A 27378-nucleotide genomic window follows, 5' to 3' on the forward strand; every position below is an offset into this window, starting at 1 on the left:
TATATATGCACCATTGGAGCAACAAAACATATAAGCAAATAATAATAGATACAAAAGGAGAAATAGACAGCAATACAATAACAGTAGGGGACTTCAGTACCCTACCCAATACATTTGCAACAATGGACAGGTCACCCAGACAGAAGATCATTAAGGAAACTTGGACTTGGACTACACTTTAGACCAAATGGACCTAACAGATATATACAGAACATTCCATCCAACAGCAGCAGAATAGACATTTTTCTCGAGCACACATGGAGCATTCTCCAGGATAGATCATATGTTAGGTCACAAGATAAGTCATAACAAATTTAAGAAGATTGAAATCGTATCAAGTATGTTTTGCAACTACACTAGCAAGAAACTAGACATCAATAACAGAAGGAAAACTGGAAAATTTACAAATATATTGAAATTAAACAACACATGACTGAACAGCCATTGGGTCAAAGAGGAAATCAAAAGGGAAATCAAAAAATATCTTGAAACAAACAAAAGTGGAAACACAACATACCAAAACTTAGGGCATGCAACAAAAGCAGCTCTAAGATGGAGTATTATAGTGAGAAAAACATTAAGAAAGAAGGAAAACCTCAAATAAACAACCTGACTTTACACCTCAAGGAACTAGAAAAATAAGAATAAACTAAGACCAAAGTTAACATAAGGAAGGAAATAACAAAGATCAGAGCAGAAATAACTGAAATAGAGACTAGAAAAACAATAGATAACACCAACAAAAGTGAGCTTGTTTTTTGAAAAATAAACAGAATTGACAAGCCTTTAGCTAGACTAAGAAAACAAAGAGAAGACTCAAATAAAAAAATCAGAAATGAAAGAGGAGACATCACAAACAAATGACACCACAGAAATATAAAGGATCATGACAGGCTGCTATAAAGAATCATACCCCAACAAATGGGATAACCTAGAAGAAATGGATAAATTCCTAGAAACATACAACCTACCAAGACTGACTCATGAATAGAAAATCTGAACAGACCAATAATGAGTAAGGAGATTGAATCAGTAATCAAAAACCTCCCAACATAGAAAGCCCAGGACCAGGTGGCTTCACTGGTGAATTCTACCAAACATTTAAGGAAAGATTAATACCAATCCATCTCAAACTCTTCCAAAAAATTGAAGAGGAGGTAACACTTCCAAATTCATTTTATGAAGCCAGCGTTACCCTGATACCAAAACCAGACAAGGACACCGCGAAGACAATTACAGGTCAATATCTCTGAGGAACAAAGATGCAAAAGTCCTCAACAAAAGACTAGCAAACCAAATTCAACAGCACATTAAAGGGATCATACAACATGATCAAGTGGGATTTATCCCTGAGATGCAGGCATGGTTCAACATATGCAAATCAGTGTGATACACCACGTTAACAGGATGAAGGATATATATCATACAATCATCTCAATGGATGCAGAAAAAGAGTTTGACAAAATTCAACATCCTTTCGTGATAAAAGAAAAACCCTCAACAAATTAGTTATAGAAGGATTGTACCCCAACATAATAAAGGTCATCTTTGACAAGACCACACCTAACATCACATTCAACAGTAAAAAGCTGAAAGCTTTTCCTTTGGGATCGAGACAAGGATCCCCTCTTATCATTTCTATTCAGCATAGTACTGGAAGTCCTAGCCAGAGCAATAAGGCAAAAAAGGAAATAAATGGCATCCAAATAGTAAAAAAAAAAAGGAAAACTGTCTCTGTTTGCAGATGACATGATCTTGTATATAGAAAACCCTAAAGACGTCTCAAAAAATCTGCCGAAACTAGTAAACAAATTTAGTAAAACTTCAGGATACAAAATCAACATTCAAGAATTAGTTCTGTTTCTAGTCATTAAAAACAAACAATCCAAAAAACAAATTAAGAAAATAGTCCCATTTACAATAGCATTAAAAAGAATAAAATATTTAGGAATAAATTTAACCAAAGAGGGGAAAGATCTGGATACTGAACGCTACGAAACATTGATTTGAAAAACTGAAGATGTGAGTAAGCAGAAAGATAGCCGTGCTCGTGGACTGGAGGAATTCATATGGTTAAAGTGTCCATACCACCCAAAGGGATCTACAGGTTCAGTACAACCCCTATCAAAATTCCAACGGCATTTTTCACAGAAATAGAAAACACAATCTTAAATTCATGTGGAACCACAAAGATCCCAAATAGCTAAAGCAATCTTGAGCAAGAAGAACAAAGCTGGAGGCACCACACTTCCTGATATCAAACTATATTACAAAGCTATAGTAATCAAAACAGCATGCTACTGGCATAAAAATGGACAGATAGACCAAGGGCACAGAATTGACAGCCCAGAAATAACCCATCCATATACAGTCAACTAATCTTTGACAAAGGCACCAAGAATCCACAATGGGGAAAGGATTGTCTCTTCAATAAATGGTGCTAGGAAAATTGAATGTCCACACGAAAAAGAATGAAATTGGACCCTTGTCTTACACCATACTCAAAAATCAATTCAAAATGGATTTAGGACTTAAACGTTAGACCTGAAACCATAAAACTCCTAGAAGAAAACATAGGGGGAAAGCTCTTTGACGTTGGTCTTGGCAATGATTTTGCCAAGCACAGGCAACAAAAGCGAAAATAAAACAACAACTACTACTACAGACAATACAAATGGCCAACGGGTATATGAACAGATGCTCAACATCACTGATCATGAGGAGATGAAAATCAAAACCACAGTGAGATATTACTTCACATCTCAGATAACCATTATAAAAAAGTCAAATGCTAACAAGCGTTGGAGAGGATGTGGAGAAAAGGAACCCTCATACACTGTTGATGGGAATGTAAATTGGTGCAGTGATTATGGAAAACAATATGGAGGTTCCTCAAAAAATTGAAAATAGAACTACCATATGATCCAGCAATCCCACTTCTGGGTATTTATCTGAAGGAAATGAAATCACTGCCTGAAAGAGATACCTGCACCCCGTGTCCATTGCAGCATTATTCACAGTCACCTAGAAATGGCAACAACGTGTAAGGGCCTATCAACAGATGAATGGATTAGGAAAATGTGGTGTATATATAATGGAATATTATTCAGCCTTAAAAAAGAAGGAAATCCTGGCATTTGCAGTGCTATGGATGAACCTGGAGGATATTATGCTCAGTGAAATAAGCCAGACACAGAAAGACAAATACTGGGTGATTTCATCTACATGTGGAATCTAAAGAAGTCACACTCATAGTAACAGAGAATAGAATGGTAATTACCAGGTGCTAGAAGGTGGGGAACTTGGGAGATGTTGGTCAAAAGGGCACAGACTTTCAGTTATAAAATGACTAAGTTCTGGAGACCTAATGTTCAACACAGTGACCATAGTTAATAAGACCGTATTGTGTACTTGAAATTTGCTAAGAGAGTAAAACTTAAGTGTTCTCATCACACACAAAAAACCTATGTGAGGTGATAGATATGTTAATGAGCTTGGTTGTGGTAATCATTTCACAATGTACATGTATATCAAAAGATCACATTATACAACTTAAATATGTATAATTTTTATTTGTCAATCATACTTCAATAAAGCTGGGGAAAAATTGATGCCAGTCAGGGTATGTTTCGAATATCCAGGAGATGCTTCTCTGCGTGCTCTGGAGAGCCAGGCCCAGCCTCTGCCCTCCAGGCACACACTAGTCCCTCATGAGGATCTTAAACACTTCTGCAGGGCGGGCTGGCTTCCAGCATACGGGGATGAGGAGCCACCTTCTCCCTTCCTCCGCAGGTGGCCTCCGAGTTGTTGTGTGTGCAGTGCAGGGCAAGGTGACATCGTTCCCACTGCCTCAAACAAGTCCTCCGTCTTGTTCAAGTTCAGCCAAGGCCAGTCCATGCCAACCCTACCCTTCGCACAGTGTATCCTCTTGTTAGGTCTGCAACGAGGGACGAGGGTAGGAGGGAGCAGAGAGAAGACGGGAGTGGGGGGCGTGTGGAAGCTTCAGTAGACACGTGGTGGAAGGAATTAGAAAACACCTCCACCTCTGAAAGAGCTGCGTCGGGTCACTGAAACCTCAAAGCAAGTACAGCTGGAGAAATGAAAATAAATGAATGCTTTATCTGATTTTATTTATAAAAATGGTTTAAACTTGATCAAAGTACACCAAGTGTTTGTGGCCTTCAGTGGAGTCCACGGAGAGAGAAAGGGCTCAAACCCAGCCTCCTCATCAGTGAGGCTGACATCCCTTCACAGGAGGCCTGCTGTGGGGGGACCCAGGGCCTTCGGTGATCCCAGGAGCCAGACTGGACCCCTTCCGGCTGCTGGGCCACCCAGCCCCAAACTTCTGTCTTTTAGGCTTCCCACTGGTGATTTCCTGTTCATTCACAGTACTTTCAGGGGTTGGGATTGGGAGAACAGAGCAGACTGATCCAGCACAGTGTGAGGAGCGGCAGCTGGGGCAGGAGTCAGAAAACCCGGCCTGCCCTCCCTCTGCCACCTCCTGGAAGTCCCTCTCCTGGGACCTCCAGCTCCCATGACCAGCCCACCTCCTGGGTAGCGACAAAGAACCCATGGCATGTGCTAGTGAACGACCAATTCCCAGCATGAGAAGGCCTGAGGGTCCTAGGACACAAAAGCTTAGACCCCAAGCACAGGGAAGGGGCAGCCAGGAGCGGGGTCTCTGCGTAGTACTGTAGTTGGCACCGCTAAACCTCAAAAACCCAGTACCCAGGTTTGGGCATTCACCCCAAACGTGCCTCTCAGGCCTGCTGAGGACTAAGGGAGTGTCTGTTCCCCCACGTGTGGGGGAGGGCAGGGTTTGGAGACAGGAGGCCCAGGTTCAATTCTCAACTGTGCCAACTGCCCTAAAGTCCAGGGCCAGTTTCTCAGCCTCTTAGATCCTGTTTCCTCGTTGACAGATTTGGAAAATGATACAGGTGACTTAGTGACAGCTCCAGGCACATAATAAGGGTCAGCGAAAGGGGAAGTCTCCATGCCCCAGCAGTGGGCCGTGCAGCCCACATGCGTGTGTGTGTGTGCCCGGGGCCCTTGCACAGGTTCTCAGGGGCTGGGCCCACACAGGGCTCAAACTGCAGGTTGTAAGGATGTGTTCATAGTGCGACCTTCCGCTATGGCGAGGACTACTTAGGGGTCAAACCCCCTCAAGGAACAATGCTCCTTGAGGACCAAGGGTCAGAGGAGATGTCACAGCTCCCACCCTGGCTCCCAGTGTGTGGGCCAGCTGCTATCCAGAGGCCTCGGAGCCTTTCTTGTCGACACTTCTTGGATGACATCCACCGACCAGAGCTGAAGACCCATGTCACCAATATGCGTGCACATACACACACACACACACACACGCTTCCTCACCTTGGCACACCAGGGCCGAGGGCTGCGTCAGCCTCTGGTGGCAGAGCCCGAACCTCCTCCTCTTCACTTCTGCACAAGCCAGGGAGGAGACTGGACTCAGAGGCGTGGCCGTGGGCCTTCTCTTCTTCAGCTCCTGCACACGGCTGTCCCCATACCAGGGACCAGAGCTGAGGGGCCCATTTCCCCAGGCAACAAGGCCCTGAAGAAGAGTTCTAATTGCTCAAAGCAGGGCCGACTGTGGACAAAATCACAACGGGAGCTTTCCTCTCTTCATCCCCTGCTGGTCCTCAGGAACGGGCTCCATGGAGGTGAGGGGCTGGGGCAAAAGACAGGGAAACCGGCAGGTGGATCCTCAGGTAGGGAAATGTGGAGGTCGGGGTGCAGAGGCCTTCTGGGCACACTGCAAATGTGGCACTCCTCGACATGGCCCCTTTCTCTAAGCCTGTTCTCTCCAGCCATCATTAGACCCCCGACGGTGATGGTGGCACCCTTGGGGAAGGCCTGGGGCCAGCCCCTGACTCTCCCACAGTGGAGAAAGAACTCCACCAACCATGACCACCAGCTGTTGGGGACTTGGCCAAAAAGACGTGCTGTTCCCAAATAGAAGAGCTCCTCTCCCTCCTTGGAGCCCTGGAGAGGAGAGGAGTCAATGCAGCCTCTCCATCCCTATTTCTTACAGCCACTCCCATCCCCACTCCAGCAATTTCACCCTGCTCCTGGGAGCACTTCCCTCACCCACGGCCAGGGGGCGCCCAGCTCCAAGAGGCCCAGACCCTGCTCTCTGTCTGTCTGTCAGGTCCAGCCTCCACAGGGCCTGTGGAAAAATGGAGGCCCTGGGCTCCTGGCCCTCTGAAAAGAGTTTGTGGGCTTGATGAGTTTACTTTACCAAGTATTCCCAAGTATGATCCCATCTGGGGAAGAAGGAACCCTTGTGGCTGAGTGTGGACATATGTAAATACAGACACCCTAGCTGCTGGGGCAGGCAGAGGCCCAAAGGAGCCTGGCGTGCCTGGGGGCCGGCCGCAGGGGAGGCGGGGCAGTCTCTTCTCCGGACTTCTTGGAACCTTGTAATCGACATCTTACATTCCTCATGTAATAGCAATTTTTAAGAATGTAACTTGGCTTTTCTGTATATGCCACAGGCTTATGAAGATGCTTTTCTGTGTATGTGTGCATATGTCGGGGGGGAGTGTATGGTGTACATGTGTGCATGTGGCATGTGAAGTACGGCGTGTGTAGTATGGTGTGTGATATGTGTTGTGTGTACCTACGCATGCAGTGTGTGTTGTGGGTGTGGTGGGTGGGTGGTGTGTGAATGTATGCATGTGGTGTGGGGGAGGATGGGGCATGTATGTGTGTGTGTGATGGAGTGTGTCTGTATGGTGTGGGGGGGTGTGTATGGGGGGTGTTGTGTGGTGTGTGGGTATGTATGCACATGTGAGGGCATGTGTGTGCGTGTGTGTGTGTGTGTGTGTGTGTACACGCACACATGCTCTCATCTCTGCCATGTGGCCCCATGGCCAGGTGCAGGCCCTGTGTCCTGAGTGGGGCCTGTGTCCACTCCGGGGACGGCGCGGGTCTGAGGGTCAGCAGCACATTGGTAGCAGGCCAAAGAGTGGAAGGGGGAGTCTGGAAGTCCCGAGAAAACTTCTCCTGCGAGACTCTCTCGACAAAAGTAGCTTCTGGAAGTACAAAGGCCCGCAGTTCTCACAGCTGGGACCTACTAATCCTTGCACTGTGCTCAGCTGAGTGCCTCGGAGTCTCTCAACCACCAAAGACAGCAGGGAGCACATGTGCGGTTCCCTCCGTCTCAGCCCCACAGACACCGGCTTCCACAGAGGACAACCTGCCCCTTTACACAAATAGGGCCCGAGACCCCTGAACCACAGCCACCAAGGGGGGGCCATCCACAGAAGACCCTCTGGGCCACTGGGGGGCTCTGGGGACACAGGCTGCTTGGCTCCAGGGTGACGCTCTGCCTGGCTGCCCTCATTCCAGAGCTGCAGGTCGAGAGCCAAGAAACACAAGGCCCGAAGCCATGTAACAGCCTCGGACACCAAGGGGGCTGGCCGGCCCAGGCAGCCACGGACCCTCCACTAAACCAAGTAGCTCTGAGCTCCGGTTAACCCTGCATCTGCCTCTTTAGCCCGGGCGCAGTGAGAAGGCAGAGGTGCAGGGGCCTCCCCGTGCTGTGTGGCCCAGTGGGCCTGTGGGGGACCTGCCCCGCAGCCGTCAGGAGGGGAAAAGGCACTGGGGAGGTCCAGCCAAGGTGGTCTGTGCAGCCGGAAAGCGGCCGGGGTGGAGAGGGAAGGAGAGCCCATGAGTGGTGAGTCCCATTGTGCTTTCCAAACATGGCCACAACTGTATCTCCATCCTGTGTGTTTTTCTATGATTGGCCTTGACAGTCCTCCCATCAAGAGAGAGGTCTGTGTCCCCTCCCTTGAATCTGGAGGACTTGTGACTTGCTTGTAATCAATAGAGTGTGGTGGAAATGATGCCTTGTGACTTCCAAAGCTCAGAAACGGCAATGAAGCTGGGCGCTCACCTCTGGAGCCCCGAGCCAGGTAAGAAGTATGACAATGATGAGGCTGCCACACTGTGAAGGAGCCCAAGCCACAGGGATGCCGTGTGTAGACACTCTGACCAACAGCCCCAGCTGAGGACCCAGCCAACAGCCAGCATCATGTGGGGGAAACATGAGGGAAGCTGCTTCAGATGATTCCAGCTGTTTGGTCACCCTCAACTGTCGCCCGAGGCCTCAGACCTCACGGGGTAGAGACAAGCCAGCCTGCTACGCCCTGCCCAAATTCCAGACCCAAAGAATCATGCGTATGGGAAGAGGGTTGTGTGCTGCTAAGTTTTGGGGTGGCTCATTACGCAGCAATGGAAACTGGAAGGGGTGGCCAAGGAGCGTTCTGAAAGCTATGTCAGTTCACCCTTCCTGTCCTTTTGCCTTTCCTGGATGCTGCTGGGACTGTGACGCCACAGGTCCTTTGGAGAGGTGCCCCCTCTTTAGCAGATAATGACCCAGGCTCAGGGCCACGGGTGAGCCTCCTACAGGGCAGCTCAACTAGGAGGCTCCACGGCCCGACCCAGGGAAGTAATGTGGGCAGGCCCTGCCAGGCAGAGCTGGTGTGCGTCTCCCGGGGGCCGAGGAAGGCGCTGGCCGACGACGACTGGCCGCTGTCACTGGCTGAGCTCCAGGGCTGGATTTGCCAGGCTGCGCTCAGCGTTCCTGAGCCTGATGGATGAATGGAGGCTCAAGTCATGGGTTACAGCAGCAACCGGTCCTCACAAGGGACCTGAAGGCAAAACACTGCCTCTGTGGGATGGGAAACTCAGAGAGGGAACAGGGCTTCGCTTTGCCCTTGTTCCTGCCTGGGCTCTGCCCTCCTCTCCATCGGCTCCTCTGACTGCTTGGGAGCGGACGACGGATGGACGGAGGTTTCCAGGAAAGGGGAAAAGGACAGCAGGTCCCTGTGGCTGTGGAGGTGGGGCTGGGTAGGGGGCTGGGCAGCCTGGACAAGTGTTCCCAGCTCCAGGGGCTCAAGTGGCCCACAGCGGATGGGGCCCCGGGGTGGTCAGCAGCTGCCTTCCTAGGCCATCAGAAGATCTGTTCCCAGGCAAGGGGCCCTGGGAACCCTGCAACACAGACCCCATTATTCTCCCCCATGTGATGCCCGCCAGGGGGCTAAGGGGCAGCAGAGAGGCCCGAGGGGTGGGTTTGGCCTCCCAGAATGTGCAGCCGAAACTGACCTTGACCTTCTCCCACCGCCATTGTGCACATGAGAAACAAAGGCCCAGAGGAGCAGCCAACTCAAAATGTGTCCTCACCGAGGCAACCTGGGCGCGAGGCTCACTGGCTCCCAAGCCTGGGAAAAAGTTGTCGTTCCTCACAGCGGGGGTGGGTGTTTGTTTTGTTTTGATTTTTAAAAAGCCTGAACCAAATCAGCTTTTTAAAATGCTGCTCCAGGACACGGCATCACTTGCAGACGGCCTGAAAGGGCAAACCCAGGCAGAGAGTCGATGCGTTCCGACAGAAACCCTGCAGGTTCCCAGACCCGTGCACGGCTCCCGCCTGAGCCCAAAGCCTCCTGCCAGGATTTGTCCACTTTGTTCAATCAGCAGCTTTCAAGGAGGAATGAGGTTAAAAGATTGAGTTCTTTGCCTGTAATCTGATGCGGTTGCCATATTTTCTTTTCTCTGCAAAGTTAGGGGAGTGGAGGGGGTCATTTGTCACGATTTCATGTTGTCACACACATTCACTTAATTGTCACATCAGACCAAAAAGCAGCACTAATCCAGCTGTGTGGGACATGACTCCAGACTTCTCTGTGAGGAATGGAGACAATTATGGCAGAATTCCAGCTTCTCTTGTCTCAAAAGAAATCAAGTCAGCATAGGCCCGGCTGGAGGTTCCTTCCCGTCACTATGTCCTGAGCCTCTCGCAGGGGCAAAGCTGGAGGCCAGCTGAACTGACCAGGGATTACCATGGTCTCTTAACTCCCAAGCTTTCACCGTGGCCCCCGGTTTAAGCAGCCACGTCTCCAGGCTCTCCCCCTCCCTCGCAGGGCTGCACTGCCCTCCTCAGGCCCCACTTCACCCAGCCAAGCTGGTGCCATCTCCAAAGGCCGCTGTGCTTGCCCCTCCACAGAGGCACCTCCAAGTCTGAAGGAGGATCCTGGGCAGCTCACGGGCATCCATCGGCAGGGCTGAGAGAGAGGGGAGACAGGGCAGCCAAGCAGAGGGGAGGGGAGCTGTTGTCAAGTGGCCACACTGTTTCTGCCCTTGCCGAGGGCAAGCTGTGGGGACCAAGCCATATCGAATGAGGAGATCTTGGAAATCTAGTCATGAAAGGCACCACTTTTTGCCAAACTGATTGTCAAAATGTTAAGAGTGATGGCATCAACGTTAGCGAGGATGTGAGGAAATTTCGCCCTTCGCACTCTGCCAGTGGAAGGTAAACAGGAACAGCCACCTCGGGGAGCAATCTGACAGCAGCCATTAAACATTTAAATCTATGCACCCTTGCACCCAATTGTTCCATTTCTTCATACTTTTCTCTAAAGAATATGTTAAGGTACTGCACATGTAATAAAAAAATGATGATAAATAAGGTAAAAAAGGACAATTATATTTTTTAATTGGATATGAGGGTTTTAAAAAATTAAGAGACAAAAACCACATCTTTTAGGGTGGCTATTATAAAAAACAAACTGAAAATAACAAGTGTTGGCGAGGATGTGGAGAAACTGGAACCCTTGTGCACTGTTGGTGGGAATGTAAAATGGGCAACCGCTGTGGAAAACAGTGTGGCAGTTCCTCAAAAAATTAAACCTACAATTATGGTACAACCCAGTGATCACACTCCTAGGTGTGTACCCAAAAGAATTGAAAGCAGGGACTTGAACAGGCATTTGTGCGCCCGTGCTCCTAGCAGCATTGTTCACAATAAAATGATGAGCCACATAGCTATGTTTTGGTCAATGACGGACTGCGTATATGGCAGTGGTCCCATAAGATTAGTACTGTGCAGCCTCGGTGTGTAGTAGGCTATACCGTCCAGGTTTGTGTAAGCACACTCTACGATGTTCACTCAACCAGGAAATCACCTAACGACACATTCTCAGAACGTATCCTGGTCACTAAGTGATGCGTGACTGCAGTGAAAAGATGGAAACAACCCAAGTGCCCATCAACAGTGGAATAGATACACAAAATGTGATATATATACAGAATGAAATATTATTCAGCCTTAAAAAAGAAACACTTTTTGAGACATGCTACACCGCGGATGAACCCTGAAGACTTTATACTAAGTGAAATTAGCCAGTCACAAAAGGACAAATGCTGTATGACTCCCTTACACACATACCTAGAGTAGGCAAATTCATAGAGACAGAACACGGACAAGAGATCAGCAGAGCCTAGAGGGAGGGGGGGAATTAGTGTTTAATAGGTACAGAGCTTCCGTTGGGGAGTTCTGGGGACAAATGGCGGTGATGGCTATGCAACATCTGGAATGTGCACATTGTGAACTAACACCATGCAGTTGTACATTTTTACATTAAGTGGTTAAAATGGTAAATTTTGTGTTGTGTATATTTTACCACAGCAAAAAAATATTTTTTTACGTTACGAGGCAATTTTACTTCTGTAAATAAACTTCCTGGGAACCCAAGAGGAAGTCAGAACAAAACAGTGTGGTTTTGCAACGCAGCATCCACAGGGCCAATGGGCTGAGAGGCGGCAGACCCAGGCCGGGCCTTGCCTCGCTGTTGCCTGGGCTGGCCTGAGGTTGGGCCACGACAGTCTAGGTGGAGAAGTCTGCAGGCACGCCCTGGGAAGGTCCTGGCCTCCGTCATTCATCCCCAAAGCCCATGGGAGCAGCGGGCCTTCTGCTGGCGCCTCCTTCTGACGCTGGTTGGGATGCATTATTCCCCCTGCTAGACCACGATTCTGCTTTGTAACAACCACGGTCTAGCAGGCGTCTCCCTGTTGGCAGCCTGGTGGAATGCAAAGAGCACAGTCCGAGGGATCAGACTCCGATTCAAATCCTGCTCCTCCCTCTTACATGTTGACTAATCTTGACAAGGCGTGAGCTTCCACAATTTCCTAACTTGCAAAACGGAAGAGAGAGTACTTCACAGGATTACTGTGAAGACTAAATAAGAAAACATATGTAAATCATCAGACATAGTAGGTGTTCAGTAAAATGCTGCTTAGTTTCTCTTGTTGATTCATGAGTTCATGAAAATTTAATTTGATGTGTGAAAGCCAGAAGTGAGCTCCCTCCCACTTAGTATGCATCCATGCAACATCTAGTCAAGAACCTTCCATGTGGGAGTCACAGGGCTGAGCGCCAAGAATGGAAGGAGCAATCTCTGCAGTTGAGGGGCTGAGGGTTTCGCAGCAGAATAAAGAGAATAAGTCACCTCTGGGGCCAGCCAGTGGTCCCCGGCATAGTCACTACCTATGTGGCAGCCACGGAGCTTATGACGAACACAAGTGTGAGAGCCCCTGACGCAGTGCCCGGCGTCTAGAAACTACTGACCATACTTTCACTTCCAGTTGCCTATTGTGCAAACAAGAAGACCAAAGCTCAGAGAGGTGGGGTGGCTTGCCTGTGGTCAGACAACGAGCAGAAGGCTCCAAGTCCAGGCCTGTCTCCAGATTCCACTGGACGAGAATCCACGTGAGAACGGGCATCCTGCACTCCGGGCTGGAGGCAGTGGTCTCCCTCTTGGCAGTCAGGGAAGGGCTTCAACAAGCCTGATTTGGCTGGAACGCCCAAGAAGAAAACTGGGCTCCTTCTCCCCATCACACCAGTCCCTGACTGCACGAAGGCCCTTTCCAAGTGGATGGCACGGGAAATGCAGACTCTCCCACAGCTGGACCTTGGCATAGCGTCTGCTCCTGGGCAGAGAGGGCAGCTGGGCAGCTGGAAGCCTTCTCAGCCACTGTTGGGGGTTCAGGATGCCACTGTCCCTCCCCTCAGACTAAATGGTCACACTTCTCGGGAGGACAGCAGGGGTCCACTTGACTCGCACTGGGGCCGACACGGGTTCCAAGGGTGTTGGTGGCCATCACATCGTCTCCTCACCAGGGAACACCATGTGGCCTGGGCACCGCAGCTCCTCGCTCGGCCGGGTCCCAGCACCAAGGCTGGCTCCAGAGCTCTGCCCCACCCTGACAGCCAGGGACCTTCATGCCAAGGGAAGTGGGACAGATGCAAGCACTCGGTCCTCTGGAGCGGGGCCAGACTTGGCAGCTGCCCAGAGATGAGTATTTGCGGAGCTCATTCATTCCAGGGCAGGGTACCCCTGAGAAGCGAAGGCAGAAAGCGGGGACAGGAAGAGTTCTGCGGACCCCTCCTCCCGCTCCCAGACTTCCCAGAACTGACCTGCTCAGGCTGGAACAGCCTTGTGGTCGAGGGGCTGAGAGCCCCGTCCATCTGAATATTGTAGAAGTTTCCTCTGAAGCACCAAGACGATAGATCCACTTTCCAGCTGAAACTCTGAAGGGTGCAAACTCCTCACACACGGAGGGTCTAAAGCACGGGCAGCGGTTGGGGATAAGAAGCGGAGTTTTGGAAAAAGCCGTTGAAGTCCTGTGAGTCCCCTCTCTAACCCCAAAGGAGAAGAGTAGAGGGTGCTTCCCCTTCACCCCAGATCTCGGAAGCAGGGCCTGAGAGGGCCCCTCAGAATCTTCATCTTCTTCCCCGCAGTGCAGGGCACGCAGCGCCTCGACGCCCGCCTGGAAATTCAGAGGGCACTCGGTGGCTCGTGTACTGCTGGCAGCAGGGTGAAGGGGAGGGCAGACCCCCAAAGTTAGGCCAAAGGTTGGGTGTCATGGGCCACATCCGATGGATACTTTCTGAGGGGCCCAGATAGAGAGAAGCTGGAGGTGTCAACTTTAATGGAAATGTGCTCCCTGGGGTCAAGGTCACTGAGCAGAGCCTACCCCAGGGAGTGTGGGGGTGGGGGTCTCCTGGAGAACTCAGTGCCCAGAAAAGAGAGTCCCTTAACAAAAGCCATCTGGTCTAGGGGAGCCCATGTGAGATCACAATGACAGTAGCCGCCAAGTAATACCTCCCTGGCTGCCTGCTCTGCTCACTGATGGGAAGGCATCGGAGCCTAAGCAAGGCGAGGAGGGGGAGCCCCAACTCCGGGCTTCCTGGGAACACCTCCAGAAGCCAGGCGAGCACATCGCCCCGTGCAGAGAGGGAGGCCAGACACCCAGGGCAACCGAGGGGCACTGGGCGGAGGGGGTTAGAAAGGGCTGAGGCTGGCTTGTGTCATGACTTCTGGGAGGGTCCCAGGAAGCGGGACTTTGCTCTAGATTGGGTGCCATCAGGAAGCAGGGACAGCACCACGACTGAGTGTCCCTACAAATGCTGTCCCCAGGCAGGGTAGCCTCCAGCAAGGTGAGGAGGGGCAGTCACTCATTGTAACGGAGTGAGGACCTTTGCTGTTTTGTGGTTTGCACAACCACCTTGTTGGTGTCCGTGCTTAGACACAAATATGGGGTGGCCTTGCTCTGTGGCACTTCATCCTGGCCGCAGGGTGATCTTGCCCAGTGCTGGCACTCTGTAAGGGTATTTGTGTCCACAGGACAGCAGGGCCTGGCTGGGAGCGCCAGGCCAGCTCCCACCCACACCAAGGCCAGCTCTGGGGGCCAGGCCAGCTCTGGACAGGGCCTGCTTTTTCCTTTCTCGGTGGAGACAACAGTCCTCAACGTGGCCTGTGAAGCCATGTGATCTGGTCCTCTCAGCTCTCTGAATTCACAGCCAGTCTCTGCTACAGCCACACTGGCCTTTCCATGCTTTGGCCCTGCCTTCTGCCTGCAGCTTCTAGGCACACCTCCCCTCTCCCCCCTACCTATCCCCTAGAACTCAGTCGTCGCTCCTTTGCGACCCCAGGATAAGCGGTCCTAGTACCACATCTCTCTCCTACCACTGGTGCAATCGCGCATTTACTCCTGTGGGCCGCTCACCATGTCAGGGCCCCCTTAGAGTGCAAACTCCACCAGAGCCAGGACTGTTTCTCTTTTGCTTCACTGTTGCATCCCCGGCACCTATTTCAGTGTTGACTAATATGCCCTGAGAGGCAAACAGGCCAAGAGCTTCGCTGAGGGTGTTGGGAAGGGTATGCAAGTCAGGGAGAGACACTGTAATCGATTGGTGATGTCTGCCGTGGGAGTGGAGCTGGGAGGAGTTGGCACAGGTGCCAGCATCTGGAGTCCTCCTGGAGCCATCATCTTCAAACCATAAAGCCCATAACATTCTACCCCATGGGACACAGAAGAGCTGGACTCTAGAGTGATGTTCCCAAGCCCCACAAATTGCCTTTGAATGTTTGAAAGATGCTCTGATAAATTTAAAGCGTGCGTTGCTCTTACTCTCCAAAAGAGGTCTGAAGCGGAAAATCCAGACCCTTTATCCTGGGACAGGTGGTTTTTGCTTGGAAATGGCTGTTTGCTTTGAATGCTAGTTAGAATATTGACTTCTTGCCAGGATTAGGGAATTTTTTAAGCTCTTTTCAAAGCCTGCTGGGCTTTGATAGGAACCTGATCCTAGGAACTGAGGAGGCAACTGCACTTTCAGATCCATTTTGGAGTTGCCAACCAATCTCAAAGCCAATTGAGCAAGCGGCAACACAGCAATGCCCCATCTCTCAGAAGGCTGAGCACACTCAGGGGGTGGCTCCCTTTCCAGGTTTCAGACAACAGACATTGTAGTTGTCATAAAGAGAGAAGAGAACCTGAGGATATCCCAGCCTTTTTAAAGCACACGTTTTCTCTGCCATAATCCAGAAGCCGGGCAGCCCCGGGTCATCATCTGCACTCTGGCTTCATTTACAAGATCTGTGTCTGCCGAGCGGCCTCGTGGACAAGCACGGGACTCTCTCCCTCGGCACCCAGAACCACAGAGCGCTCCCTGGAAGGAGTGGAAGGCGTCTCCCTAAGAGAGCCGGTTTGTGGTGAGACTAGCGAATGGGCAAGCTTCATCCAGAAACCCTCCTTGAAGGCAGTCTCACCCAACCCACTCTCAGACCCCCTGGACCCGGAACTCTTTCAAGGCTCCAGACAGGCCAGAAAGCTTCCCTCGAGACCCACGCCACAGATGAGACAGATGCCCCAGGCGGCAGCCCAGCATCCAGGGAGAAGAGCTGCGATATTCAGCTTGGGTGCTGAAGGGCCTTTCCCCCTGGGCCGAGTCTATCCTGGAGAGCGTCCCTCATCACACAAGTCTGTGCCTGGTGGTGGTTTGCCTGAAGCTGGGTGGCTTGTGCCGAAGTGTTCCACTCTTGACCAACTAATGCTAATGCTCATGTTGTTTATCATCTGGTTCCACTTTGATGAAAGTTGACAAAGGGTGCTGACAATTTGGGCTTTCACCAGGAAGCCCCAGGGTGGCGTTCCAAACGCAAATGTCCCATGGTTCTTGGCTGGCCCAGAGTCGTGTGCATGTGTCACAACTGGGCGACTCTGGGAAGCCGACTCATGTGATTAAACTCAGAACTGCCAAATGATTTATTCACATGGAGGGTGCTCTTTTCAAGGGGCTGAAATTAATTGATTTCCCAGAAGGATTTCTGGCTGGAATATCCAGAATGCCAAGTCCTAGGAATGGTGCCTGGTGAGCCTGTACCCTGTGAGCACGGGAGTGGGCAGTGGTGGTGGTGGGGGGGGGGGCTTACCTCCAGACCAAGGTAGCAGCCCCATGAAGCTGGGGGACCAATGGAGCATCATCCCCCTGGACCTGACAGATAATCCAGGCTTCTTCTCTCCAAGGCGAGTTTAGCAGTGACCACTTGGCCTTTAAATAAAATACAATACATGACAATTATCTATACAATAGACAGAAGCGGTGATTTATAGGTATAAATGTATTTTATGGATTCCAATGTATAACATGATGGGACAGGATAAAAATCACTAACTCGGGGCCTTGCACAGCCTTCACGCTTCCTCACTCTCTGACAAGCGACAAAAGCCAAGAAGGGGGATTTTCAAAATAGAAGACAAAGAAAGCAATGAAAGCCACTCATCAGGGCACCTCTGTGTGGCCGGGGCTCACAGTGAGGGGAGGGGTTGGGCAGGGACTAAGGTGGGGGCACAATGAGCTAGGAAAGCAGGAGCTTCCCAGGAATTTCACTGTTAAAGACTAGGAACACACATGGATATTTCAGTAAAAATCATTATGGACCAAATACTTAAATGTTTTGGAAAGATGTAAATAAAGTTGGAAATTACTATCTGAGTTGTATTTCTTTAAGGATGACACAGCTTCAGGCCTGGATGCAATTAAAAATTGAAAGTCATAGTTGACAATTTCATATCAGCCTTATTTTCCAATTTTTTCCCTGGCTATAGAGTATCAAGGAAATTCTGATTCACAGAGACAATTAATTGCAAATGGTAACTGTTGTTAAAAAGTTTGTCATAGAGATGGCAAAAGCTTTAAACTAAGGTTTACATTAAATCACGTTAGCTGTCAGGACAAGTCAACGTGTTGGTGGGCTCTGATGGGTAAAGAGTTGGTCACATTGAGTGAGGGGGCGTGAGTGTGTGTGCGTATGTGTGAGAGAGAGAGAGAGAGAAAGAGGGAGAAAGAGAGAGAGAGGTTTTCAGGACAATTTGCAAATACTTAGAAATATCTGATAAATGAAATTCAAATCAAACATTCGGGGACTTTCCCACAGAACCTCAGGATTCTGCAACCCATCCCTTGCAGGCTGCTGCCCTCCATTCACTGAACCTTCTCGTAACACCTCACGCTTTTCCCGTCCTGCCTCACCCAGTTGAAGGGCTGGCTGATCTAAACCAACAGACAGTGCTAACGTTCACTTCAGTTTAATCACCCACTCCTTGTTTGCAGATTTTAGTAATTTAATTTTCAAGGCCCGTATTAGTTTCCTGGGGCTGCCACAATAAATTCCCACAAACTGGGTGGCTTCAAACAACAGAAATTTGCTCTCTGTTTCGGAGCCAGAAGTCCAGCTTGAGGAGCAGCGGGGCCCGTCTTCCCCTCCCGAGGCTGGAGGGGAGATCTTGTTCCTTGTATCTTCCAGCTTCTGGTGGCTCCATCGCTCCGGGCTCTGGCTGCATGATCGCACGAGCTTCTCCTCTGTGTGTCTGTGTCTCCTCCTCCATCTCTTATAAAGACACTTGCCTTTGCATTCGGGGCCCACACAGGCAATCCAGGATGATCTCCTCTCAAGATCCTCAACTTAATTACATCTGCAAAGACCCTTTTTCCAAATCAGGCCACATTCGCAGGTTTCCAGGGGTTCGAAAAGGGACAGAACTTTTTGGGAGCCACCATCCAGCCCACTGCAGGGGCCAACCCTTCTCCCCTTCTTTACCATATATATGCAAAGCAATTCACACGTTTCCTGGCACACAGTGAGCTGGATCAAAGGCCCAGTGTTCTCAGGGTGGCTTGATGCTCACTCCTTCGTACCTTCAACATAGGCCAAAATGTATTCAGGAAATTGATCGTTTTCTGTTTGGCTGACTGCAGTTTAGCAAATGGCTATTTTTCAAAACCAATCTCGTCATTTAATGTAATTGCCAGCTGGCTAATTTGCTTAATTCCAATATTAGGCAAACGATATTGTCATTATCCATTTGCAGACACTCTGCAATGAGAGTCTGACATCTCAACATCAGAGCTCCCTTGCCTGGATCCACATCAGTCTTGTGCCAGGACCACCCTCTGGAGCCGTGAGCCCATCCTTCTGTCTTCTGGCTCCACCCCCTTTGGAAATGCTGTGGCCCTGCTGAGGCAGCGTTACAGGAGGAGTCAGCTGGGAGTCCTCTCCCCCTCTGCTTCCTGACCCCCACTCCAGGCAGACACCAGTAAGGAAAACATACATGACATAATTTTTTAAAAGAAAGCAGCACACCAATGTTCATAGCAGCATTATTCACAGTAGCCAAAAAGTGGAAACAATCTAAGTGTCCACTGACAGATGAATGGATAAACAAAATGTGGTCTTTCCAGACAATGGAATATTTTTCAATCTTAAAAAGATCTGACGCAGCCAGGAAAAAGAAGCAGAGATGAAGCTGGGGGTCCGGATGTGCTGCCAGGAGGGAGGGCCCATATCCTGGTCCCAACTTCTTGTCCAGCTCCAGCCTCTGGTCCTCCTTCGACTCCCATCCTCACTGTGCCTCCTGCCAGCCCACCCTGACGTCCGGGCCCAGAGGCTGCTGTTGGCCCCCCTACCCGCCCCCATAGGTGTAGCAGCTGCACGCCTTGCACCTGGGCTCTGACTTCCCCAACTGGAAACTGAAAGAAACTTCTTCATTTCTCCCAGAGCAGGAGGCCTGCGAGGAAGCATCAGCCATTCCTGGAGGGACGTGGGTGCCCTGTCTCTGTGGGCACCCAATCAGAGGGGCTCTCTAGGATGTTTGTTTATATCCCAGGTTTCAGCCAGCAATCAGTGAACTGCAGCAGGGACAAAAGGCAGTGTGAGGACACCAGGACCTGCCTTAGAAGAAGAGCGCACTCTGCCGTGTCCGTGGCGTCCGCTCGGGCTCTCGTCCAGCTCCCAACGCAGGGGACAGCACAGGCTGATGCCCCACAGCTGCATGCAGGATTCCAAACAAGATCCCTGTGATGCCTGTGGGTTTGCCCCGTCCAATCTATTTCATAAGCAGGTGCTCCTGGCTCTGGGGCTCCTTGCTCAGCAGCCATACAAGGACCATAGAGGGGGCAACTCCTGCCTTGGGTGACCTCCCCGCAGCATTCTCCTTGCTAAGCAATGAATCCCGCCAGGGCAGCCTCGGGGCACGTGGCCTGGTACAGTCTCAGAGGATGGATGGAGACACAGAGAGAGAAGGAGTCTGCGCCCGCCCTGCCGTGGAGCCTGCCCCTCGCCACGCCCGTCCCCTCGCAGGCCACCAATATGAAGTTCATCAGAGTCCCTGTGACCCACAGCCTAGTTCTGAAGAAAAGAGAGCTTCAGCCTGTCCAGGCTATGAGAGCTGGGCATGAAGTTCCCACTTCAAACTTTCAAATATCCCATTAAGGGATGCATTGTTTGCAGTTTTCCAATTTTTGTTCATGTCCTCTTATTCTTTATGTGGTTTTGTGTACTGAAAAAAAATTATATTTTAATTTTATACTTTTGTGGGGCTTTTCATACATATAAATTCACAAATCAGGAAAAAAATATTTTGTCAGATAAGGATTTAGTTTATTTGTTCTGAAAATATGGCCCTTCATCACATATGTATGAATGTAGGTATATGTGTGTAGACACACACACACTCACACGTGATATGTGTGCTAAGCCATTCTGCGTCCATTTTAAATTCTAAGGTGGGGTTTCCTGATGCCCACCCTGCTTCTCTCCCACCTGCACCCTTCCCCCGAAAGTGCTTGACGCCAGCTGGTGTCTGCTGAGAGAACCAAGCCATCAAGAGCTGAGCTGGGTTGACAAGACAGTGTCCTGGAGGGAGAGGACCCTGGGGGAGTTAGGGAGGTGGACCTGGCAGGGGCACAGCCTAGGCAGGGAGAGGCACGGAGCCGTGACTGACTTAGAGCACCTGCACACCCATGCGTGTGTGTGTGTGTGTTTCGTGTGTGTGTGTGCAGTGGTGGGGGAAAGATTACAACTTCTTTGGTGTTCCTGGAGACCAAAATGTAAAGAAGTAAGTAGCAACAAATGAGACAAGAGTTAGAAGTCGGGCTCTGCCAGGGTGTGTGGACCTCCTCTTACAGGACAGTTCTCTCCCTCAGGGAGCACAAAGATCACCCAGGGAGCCAGCCAGAGGTGTCAGCCTGCAGGCCCGGCTCTCAGACCTGGAGTGGGGCCCTAGAGATGACTCCACGGCAGGCAGTCTGGCTGCAGGCTGGGGGCCAGGAAGAAGGTGCTGGAGCATAGTCCCGTACCAGGGTCTGAACTGAACTGCTGGCCAGAGTCGAAAGAAGGATAGGATTAGGGAAGTAGATTTTTTCATTATCTTTTTTTAAAATTGAGGTAAAACTTGCATACAGGGCAATAGATAGGAGACACATTTGAAAGGCCTTGGCGAGAGATCTGGGGGCATGCGTTGGGGAGTCGGTGGGGTCTCTGGGTGACGAGACGGTGGGCTGTGATTGGGGAAGACTGAGTCTGAGATGCCAGGGGGTCACTGGAGTGAAGACAGCCAGCCCTCCCCATCCACTGTGTCGTGGTTGTGCCCATCCTGGAGCCCCGCAGCGCTCCATGCAGAGTACCTTCCCCGAGCATCTGTGCTCAGACCTGTGCAGGGCCTGCCTGCTGCTGGGAATCAAGCTCAGGATGCAATGCTTGAATCAAAACACAAAGACGGTCCTCAGCGCAGGATGCTGGTGAGAAGCCGCTTGGCATTGTGCTTAAGAAGCCCTGAAAAAGCCTCTTCTATTTTACACAATAGTTCCTGTCTAAGAAGTTCATCATAAGGAAATATTTCAGCAGGAGAAAAAGGTCCCATGCATGGAGATGTTCACTGCGGTGTTATCTATCCCAGGTATGTCTGGAAACCAGGTAAATGTGTAACAATAGGATACATGAAAGTAAAACACGATGTATCTGCTTGAGATCACAAGGAGGATGAGGAAAAGACCAGAATGGCAACAGCAGCATGGGGATGCTGGGGTCGGGGCTGTCTTTTCTTCCTTCTTGGGATATTTACTGCACAGATGACATTATGGCAACAACAACAAATATTTGAGTCACTTATTGTCCTCACAACACACTGTAACATTGTTTATACAATTTTTAAAAATTGCTGTGCTGCTTTCAGCCTGGGGAAGTCAACAGTCAAGGAACCAGTTGCCGTGGTCCAAGAAAACAGGATTAGTGGTAACAAGGGACCTGATTGCTTCTCAAAATAGCAAGAAAGGCCCAACTGTGGGCTGAAGAGCGTGCTGGAAACCACAGCGACAGCTCTGCAACCCCCGCAGAGGCTCGGAGGCTTTTCAGCTAGTTAACTAATTTCCGTCCTCCTCCCCTCCCTTTCTTTCTTCCTCCTTCCTTCCTTCCTTCCTCCTCTCTCTCTCCTCCTCCCTCTCTCTCCTTTCTTCCTTTCTAACCAGAACTTTCAAAATTCTTCTCACAAAATAATCCATCACATCAGTAAATGTCTTGAAAGCTAAGCCCTGGTGTTCAAGGGGCTTGCGCTGAGGGAATTCTTCACTCTAAATTACCCCCCACACAGTTCATGGAGCAGCCTGCCAGCATAGCCTGGAGGGCCCGACTTTGAGGAGCCGGCTCCTCCTGAGCCAAGTGCAGGGTTGGGGAACAAAGGGCCCAGGCTGGCCAGGTACTGTGGTCCCAAGGACACGTATTTGGGAGCTGATTTGTCCTTGGTCCTGCTGAGATCTCTGAACAACAGCCAGGGCTGGCAGGAACAGCTTGGGAATAGCTGGGGCTGTGCGGGGAGACTCCAGGCTCAGCAGCAGCTGCCTTGAGGCCCTGAGCAGCTCCTGTGGGTGCTCAGAGGGTGGCCAGCCCTGGGCGCAACTCACCCCACAGGACGCCAAACGAGGGGACCCACTTACAAACCCAGCAGACCTTAGGCCTTTTCTAAACTTTGGTTGCACCCTGGTCACTTGCTGGGTCCTGACCACAGAGGGATGGAGTCGCTCCCTTTATCCTTCACCTGCCACCTAAAATTCCAGCTCCTTGATGTGGCATTCAAGGCTCTCCTCAACATGTCCTGCCTCCCCCAGGGATTCTCCTGGGACACACCATCTGTCTCTGATTTCTGCCCCTTTGGAACTCCTTTCCCTAGAATGCAGCTGCTCCCTTCCAGAACCCACTCACCTTCCAACTCAGCACAGACCCCATCCGCCCATCATGACCTCCCCAAGCCCATCTCAGCCATCCTTGGGGGTCCCTCATCCCTTCTCGTCACTCATGGCATTTATATCTATCAGGGGATCACCAGACACCCCAACTTTCCCTAGACAATCCTAATTTCAGAAACTCCATCCTGCTGTCACCGTGTGTCATCAAAACATCCTAGAAACTGCACGGCTTTGCTAACCACTAATGAAATGAATCACATCCAAATGATTAGAATGAAAGTGTGCCAGCAGCAAAAGAGGCAGAATCGAGAGCATCTCAGTTACCCAGGGAACAATCTGTTCCTCATGAAGCCACGGCAGCCAGGTCCCACTGGCTGCGGGGACCGCGGGGGCTGAGCTACCGGGTAGAGACGTGAAGAGCTCCAGAACAGCTCTAATGCACAGGTTTGGGGAGCATTGGGGCTGAGGACGGAGGAGAGGATGAGCCTCTTCACCAACCAGCCCTGCACCTGCTGGGGAGAGTGAGGGGGACGGGGAGTGAATTTAGGCCCTGGTGAGCCCACCTGACTGAGGCCATGGTCAAGAGAGCCATGGTCACCCATTGCTGGCCCGCAGCTCATTTGGGGGTCAGACTACCCACTCTGAATGGAGTGGACCCCATACCCAGCCCTTCTGGGAACCAGCCTGGGGTAGTTTTAGGGTACAGGGGTAGGCAAGGCTCCCCAGACCCCTGGGGCCCAGCCCAAGCTGACTTGGAGCTTGTCCGGGGTCTTCCAGCTCCTTCGCATCCCAGGCAGGGCCCCAGGCTCTCAGAGGGCCTGGCCCTTGGGCTGGGCTGGTTCCAGGGTGACCAGGAGAGGGCCCCTGGGGTGGAGGCAGAGACCCCACTCTCCTGAGGGAGGGCTTGCCTTCCAGTGGTTTCCTGTTCAGACCGCTGGGCCAAGGGCTCTCGAGGACTGGCTTAGTCACCGGGGGTCTTGACTTTTCAGCCTCAAGCCAGACAGGACATCCGCACCCTGATGAGTGGGACCCCCTCCCGTTGTTCATTCATTTGTTCCACATGCTTGGATCACATACCTTCCGTGGGCCAGGCCACTGCGCTAGACACAGGGACACCATGATGGACGCAAGAGCCAAGGTCCTTCTACCATGGGGATCCGTCTCGGTGAGGAGACTGACAATAAATGAGCTAGGCCATTTGACGTCTGCCCAGGTGGTCAGGAGGCCAGAGGAGGTGAAGTAAGCCCCGTGTGTTTACCAAAAACGGGCATTTCACTCTGAGAAGGCGCCTCAAATCAAGGGGGGTTGTTTAAAGAGGCCAAGACTTAGTCAAGCCAGACCCAGCTCCTTCATGGCGTGCAGGGCCGGGGCCAAGCCCAGCCCCCCACCCCCTCCGCTCTCCTGGGTAGGGGGTGCTAGACGGGAGGCAGGATGCCCGGGACCCACCTGGGCCTTCCCAGCGGATGGCACTCCCTTTCAAGCTGTGAGCCCCACCCCGTGGAAGGCCCTGGGGAGCTCTGAGAACCCCTGACCCCCAGGCTGCACCCCAGCCAGCCGGGTTAGAAGCTCTGGGGCTGGAGTCCAGACAAGGGCCCTTTTCCTAGCACCCCAGGGAAGCTTTACGGACGGCCAAGGAGAGCTCTAGGGAGGCAGTGCGCAAAGGCAGCAGAGCCCTGCGGGGCGGGGTGGGTGAGACCTTCGGGGTCAGGTAGGCTGGAGTTTCAATCTTAGCTCACTCGGCACAAGTTACTTAACCTCTCTGATCCTCAGTTTCTTATCCGTAAAATGGGTTGATACCCACTGTCCAGACATGGTGTACAGCATGCTCCCTACCCTGCAGTGTGAAACATGGGCGTCCTTCCCTGCTCCGTTATCACGCAGTAAAGAGCACCCGGATTGGAGCCAGCAGACTCCAGCATGACCCGCAGCCCCAACCTTACCCCTCCTGGCTTTGTGAACCTTGGTTTCCCTGAGTGTAAAATGGGGAGAATCACGGTCCGTCCTCCGTGGTGGACCAGGGCACCCCGGGTGGGCCTGGCTGAGCCTCCCCCTCCCACAGTGCCTAGTGTCTGGGAGGACAGGACCCGTGATCCCGGAGATTACCTGCAGCCCTGCTGGTGGTCCTTCCATCGATGTGGAAGCCGTTATTGTAGAAATAGCTGCTTTCCCGTACGGGGTGTGAGTGGAGAGGCCACCCCCGAGCTGTGGTTTTAGCAGAGCGCCTCTCACCTGCACTGGCCTTCTCCAGGGCCCCGGTGTCTCAGCTCCCTGGGCCGATGTTTATCAGCCGGGAGGCAGCGGCTCACGGCAGCCAAGCCCGGACCCCAGGATTCACCCACAGTCTCACAGCCACAGGAAGGGCCATTTCTGAAGAGCCGACAGCCCTGGGTGAGGTCTCCCTGTGGGCTTCCATCTGGACCTGGTTTCTGCTTTGCAAAGCCCTGAGATCACTCTGGAAAGATCTGGAATCCTGGCGGAGAGGACCTCCAAGACTCTCCATCTCCGTCTGGCTTTCATGAAGCTCACACATGAAGCCAGCTCTCCTCCCCTCCATGTCTCTCTCCCTACTCCCAGAGCATCTCACTAGGGAGAGCTGCATCTCTTGGGAGGGCCAGAGGGAAGGTGGTAGGTCTGGTTTTCCTAAAGCCCCTCCCACTCCCGTCCTCAGTTCCCTGCCCTGGCCCAGCGTGGCCCTGGAACTGCAAAAACATCGCAGGCCTCCCAAGTGAAGCTCTGGCTCCTTGCAAAGGGGACGGCAGGACTCCTTCCCTCTCACTCCAACAGCCCCCTCCCGCCCCGAGGGATGGAGAAGAGCCCCATGGTGAGGACAGCCAACTGGGACACACCCCTGCCCCACCCCCAAACTCCTGGGCTGTCTTGTTGCTAGAATGAAAACTGGGAGATGGTGGGCCCCGGGGTCTGATGGTCAGGCCTGCAGGGGCTCCACTGTGGCGGGGAGGAGAGGCCAGGCCCAGGGCCTCGGCCTTGAGGCCCCTCAATGAGGCGTAGGTCCTGGGACAGCTTTACGTCCAGGGAAGCCAGGACATCCTCCCGGAGGGCCCCTATGGGCCTGCTGTGTCCTGGGGCCCCAATAAGGCTGGCAACTGAGGTCCTCATGGGTTCCCCCACCCTGGGACCACCATGGTGAGGTGAGGCGCCCTTAACGGAGGTTCTGGAGGTACCACCTGCTCAGTGTTTCCTCCAGGATGCTGGGAGCAAGCCCCCACGGCAGGAGGCTCTGAGCTGGATCGCCCCCTGTGGGTTAGCGCCAGAGTCACAGCTTGGGGCCGACAGTACTGAGCCCCTGCCACTCCTGCTCTCAGTGAGGGCACACCTTGGTGATGGGCGTGTGCTAGACAAGGGATGCCAGGTGCTACAGGCAAGCTCTCCAACCTGTGGAAGGCTGGCTCGACCAAGCAGCAGGTGCCCCAGGGCAGGGGAAGTCTGAAACCTCTGCACCTCCAAGCACCACAGTCCCCCAGCCCTGCACTCAGCTCCTGTTGGGCAGCTGTGACTCCACTTCCCAGAAGGACAGATGAGGCCCAGAAAGGCTAGCCACTCTGCTCAAGGCTACACAGGACCCGGGACTTTGAGCCTCCGACCCCACAGTCTCCAGGGCCCAGCACTTCCCAGGCCTCCCTGACTCCAGGTCAGCCCTCTGCAAATGTCCACTGAAAATACATTTTCTTTAAATAAAATCTGACCTGGATGTTCGTTCAATCAGTCAAAACATCTGAAGGGCAGGAGTGGGCGTGGATGCCTGGAGCCCTGCCCACCCAGTTCGGAGACCCTCAGCAGAGCCCCAGAGCTCCGAGGAATGGAACAAACCTTCTGATGCAGCCTAGTGTGCTGGCACCCTGTTCTGTGGGTGGGGAACTCGGGGCCGTGGAGGCAGGGTGCGTGGCGAGGCGGCCCAGCCCACAGGGGCGAAAGCGGGCTTTCCCCCACCGCCCCCTCCTGCTGCTGGCCCTCATCTCGCACTGGGAACCCGTTCACACAGGCCTCTGCAGCCGGCAAACTGCACACTCATGGGCTCCTGCTGGAACCCCGACGCGTCCCATATTCCTGGTCTGACAGCCAGTAAAACTCAGCCTCCTCCTTGTAATCGCCAATCCGTTTCCCGTTGGAGCTGCTGACTTTGAACTTGCAGAGAACAAAGACCCTTTTGTGAGTTGCTTTTGGGCAGGGACACAGGGGAGAATTGCATAAATAATATGAGAAGCAGCAACCCCAATTATATTTTGTAACCTCTCTGGTGAATATGAAATAAAAACCACTTTATTTTGAAAGCTGCCATGGAGCCAAGTTTCTCCGGCCTGGCTTTGGAGCCGGGGGCCCAGGGCCGGGCCAGCGGGACAGTCACTGAGCTATCAAGGGCGGCCAGGCCAACTGTGCGCGCTTGGGCCCTGCTCGGCCCAGGCGGGGCATCAGAAAACATGGCATTAATCAACTTCTTTCCAGCTGCAGGAAGTCCAGCTGTGCAGGAGGAAAGACACTTCTTTGCGCTTCAGAGCTGGAAAGGGAATGGTTTTATCCCCTCCCTCCCCACTGCTCTCAGCCATGCGTGTCTCCCCGTTTCCCTTCGGTCTCTTCTTGCCAACACTCCAGGCGGGGACGGAGTCAGAGGGCTGGCCCTGGGGCCCCTGCAGGAGCCGGGGTGGGGGCCGCAGCTGTCTTCCCACCATTCCCACCCTCCCCGGCACAGGGAACGCCAGCTGCCA

At 52.0% G+C, this 27378-nt stretch overlaps 1 long non-coding RNA gene across 3 annotated transcripts; it reads right to left on the reverse strand.

The window, feature by feature from the left end:
• Window positions 1–10651: 10651 nt before the first annotated feature.
• LOC139041811 (uncharacterized) lies at window positions 10652–26742 on the reverse strand. Of its 3 annotated transcripts, XR_011497780.1 has the most exons (4): window positions 24761–26740; window positions 16572–16690; window positions 13274–13420; window positions 10652–13074 (listed from the first exon to the last, which is right to left on the reverse strand). It is a non-coding gene; the product is annotated as an uncharacterized lncRNA (long non-coding RNA). The 3 variants fall into 3 exon arrangements; XR_011497779.1 differs by having other exon boundaries at window positions 10652–13626; window positions 24761–26742; XR_011497778.1 differs by having other exon boundaries at window positions 10652–13420.
• Window positions 26743–27378: the final 636 nt, after the last annotated feature.

The sequence above is a fragment of the Equus asinus genome, chromosome 2, assembly GCF_041296235.1.
Source record: "Equus asinus isolate D_3611 breed Donkey chromosome 2, EquAss-T2T_v2, whole genome shotgun sequence".
Lineage (NCBI taxonomy): Eukaryota > Metazoa > Chordata > Mammalia > Perissodactyla > Equidae > Equus > Equus asinus.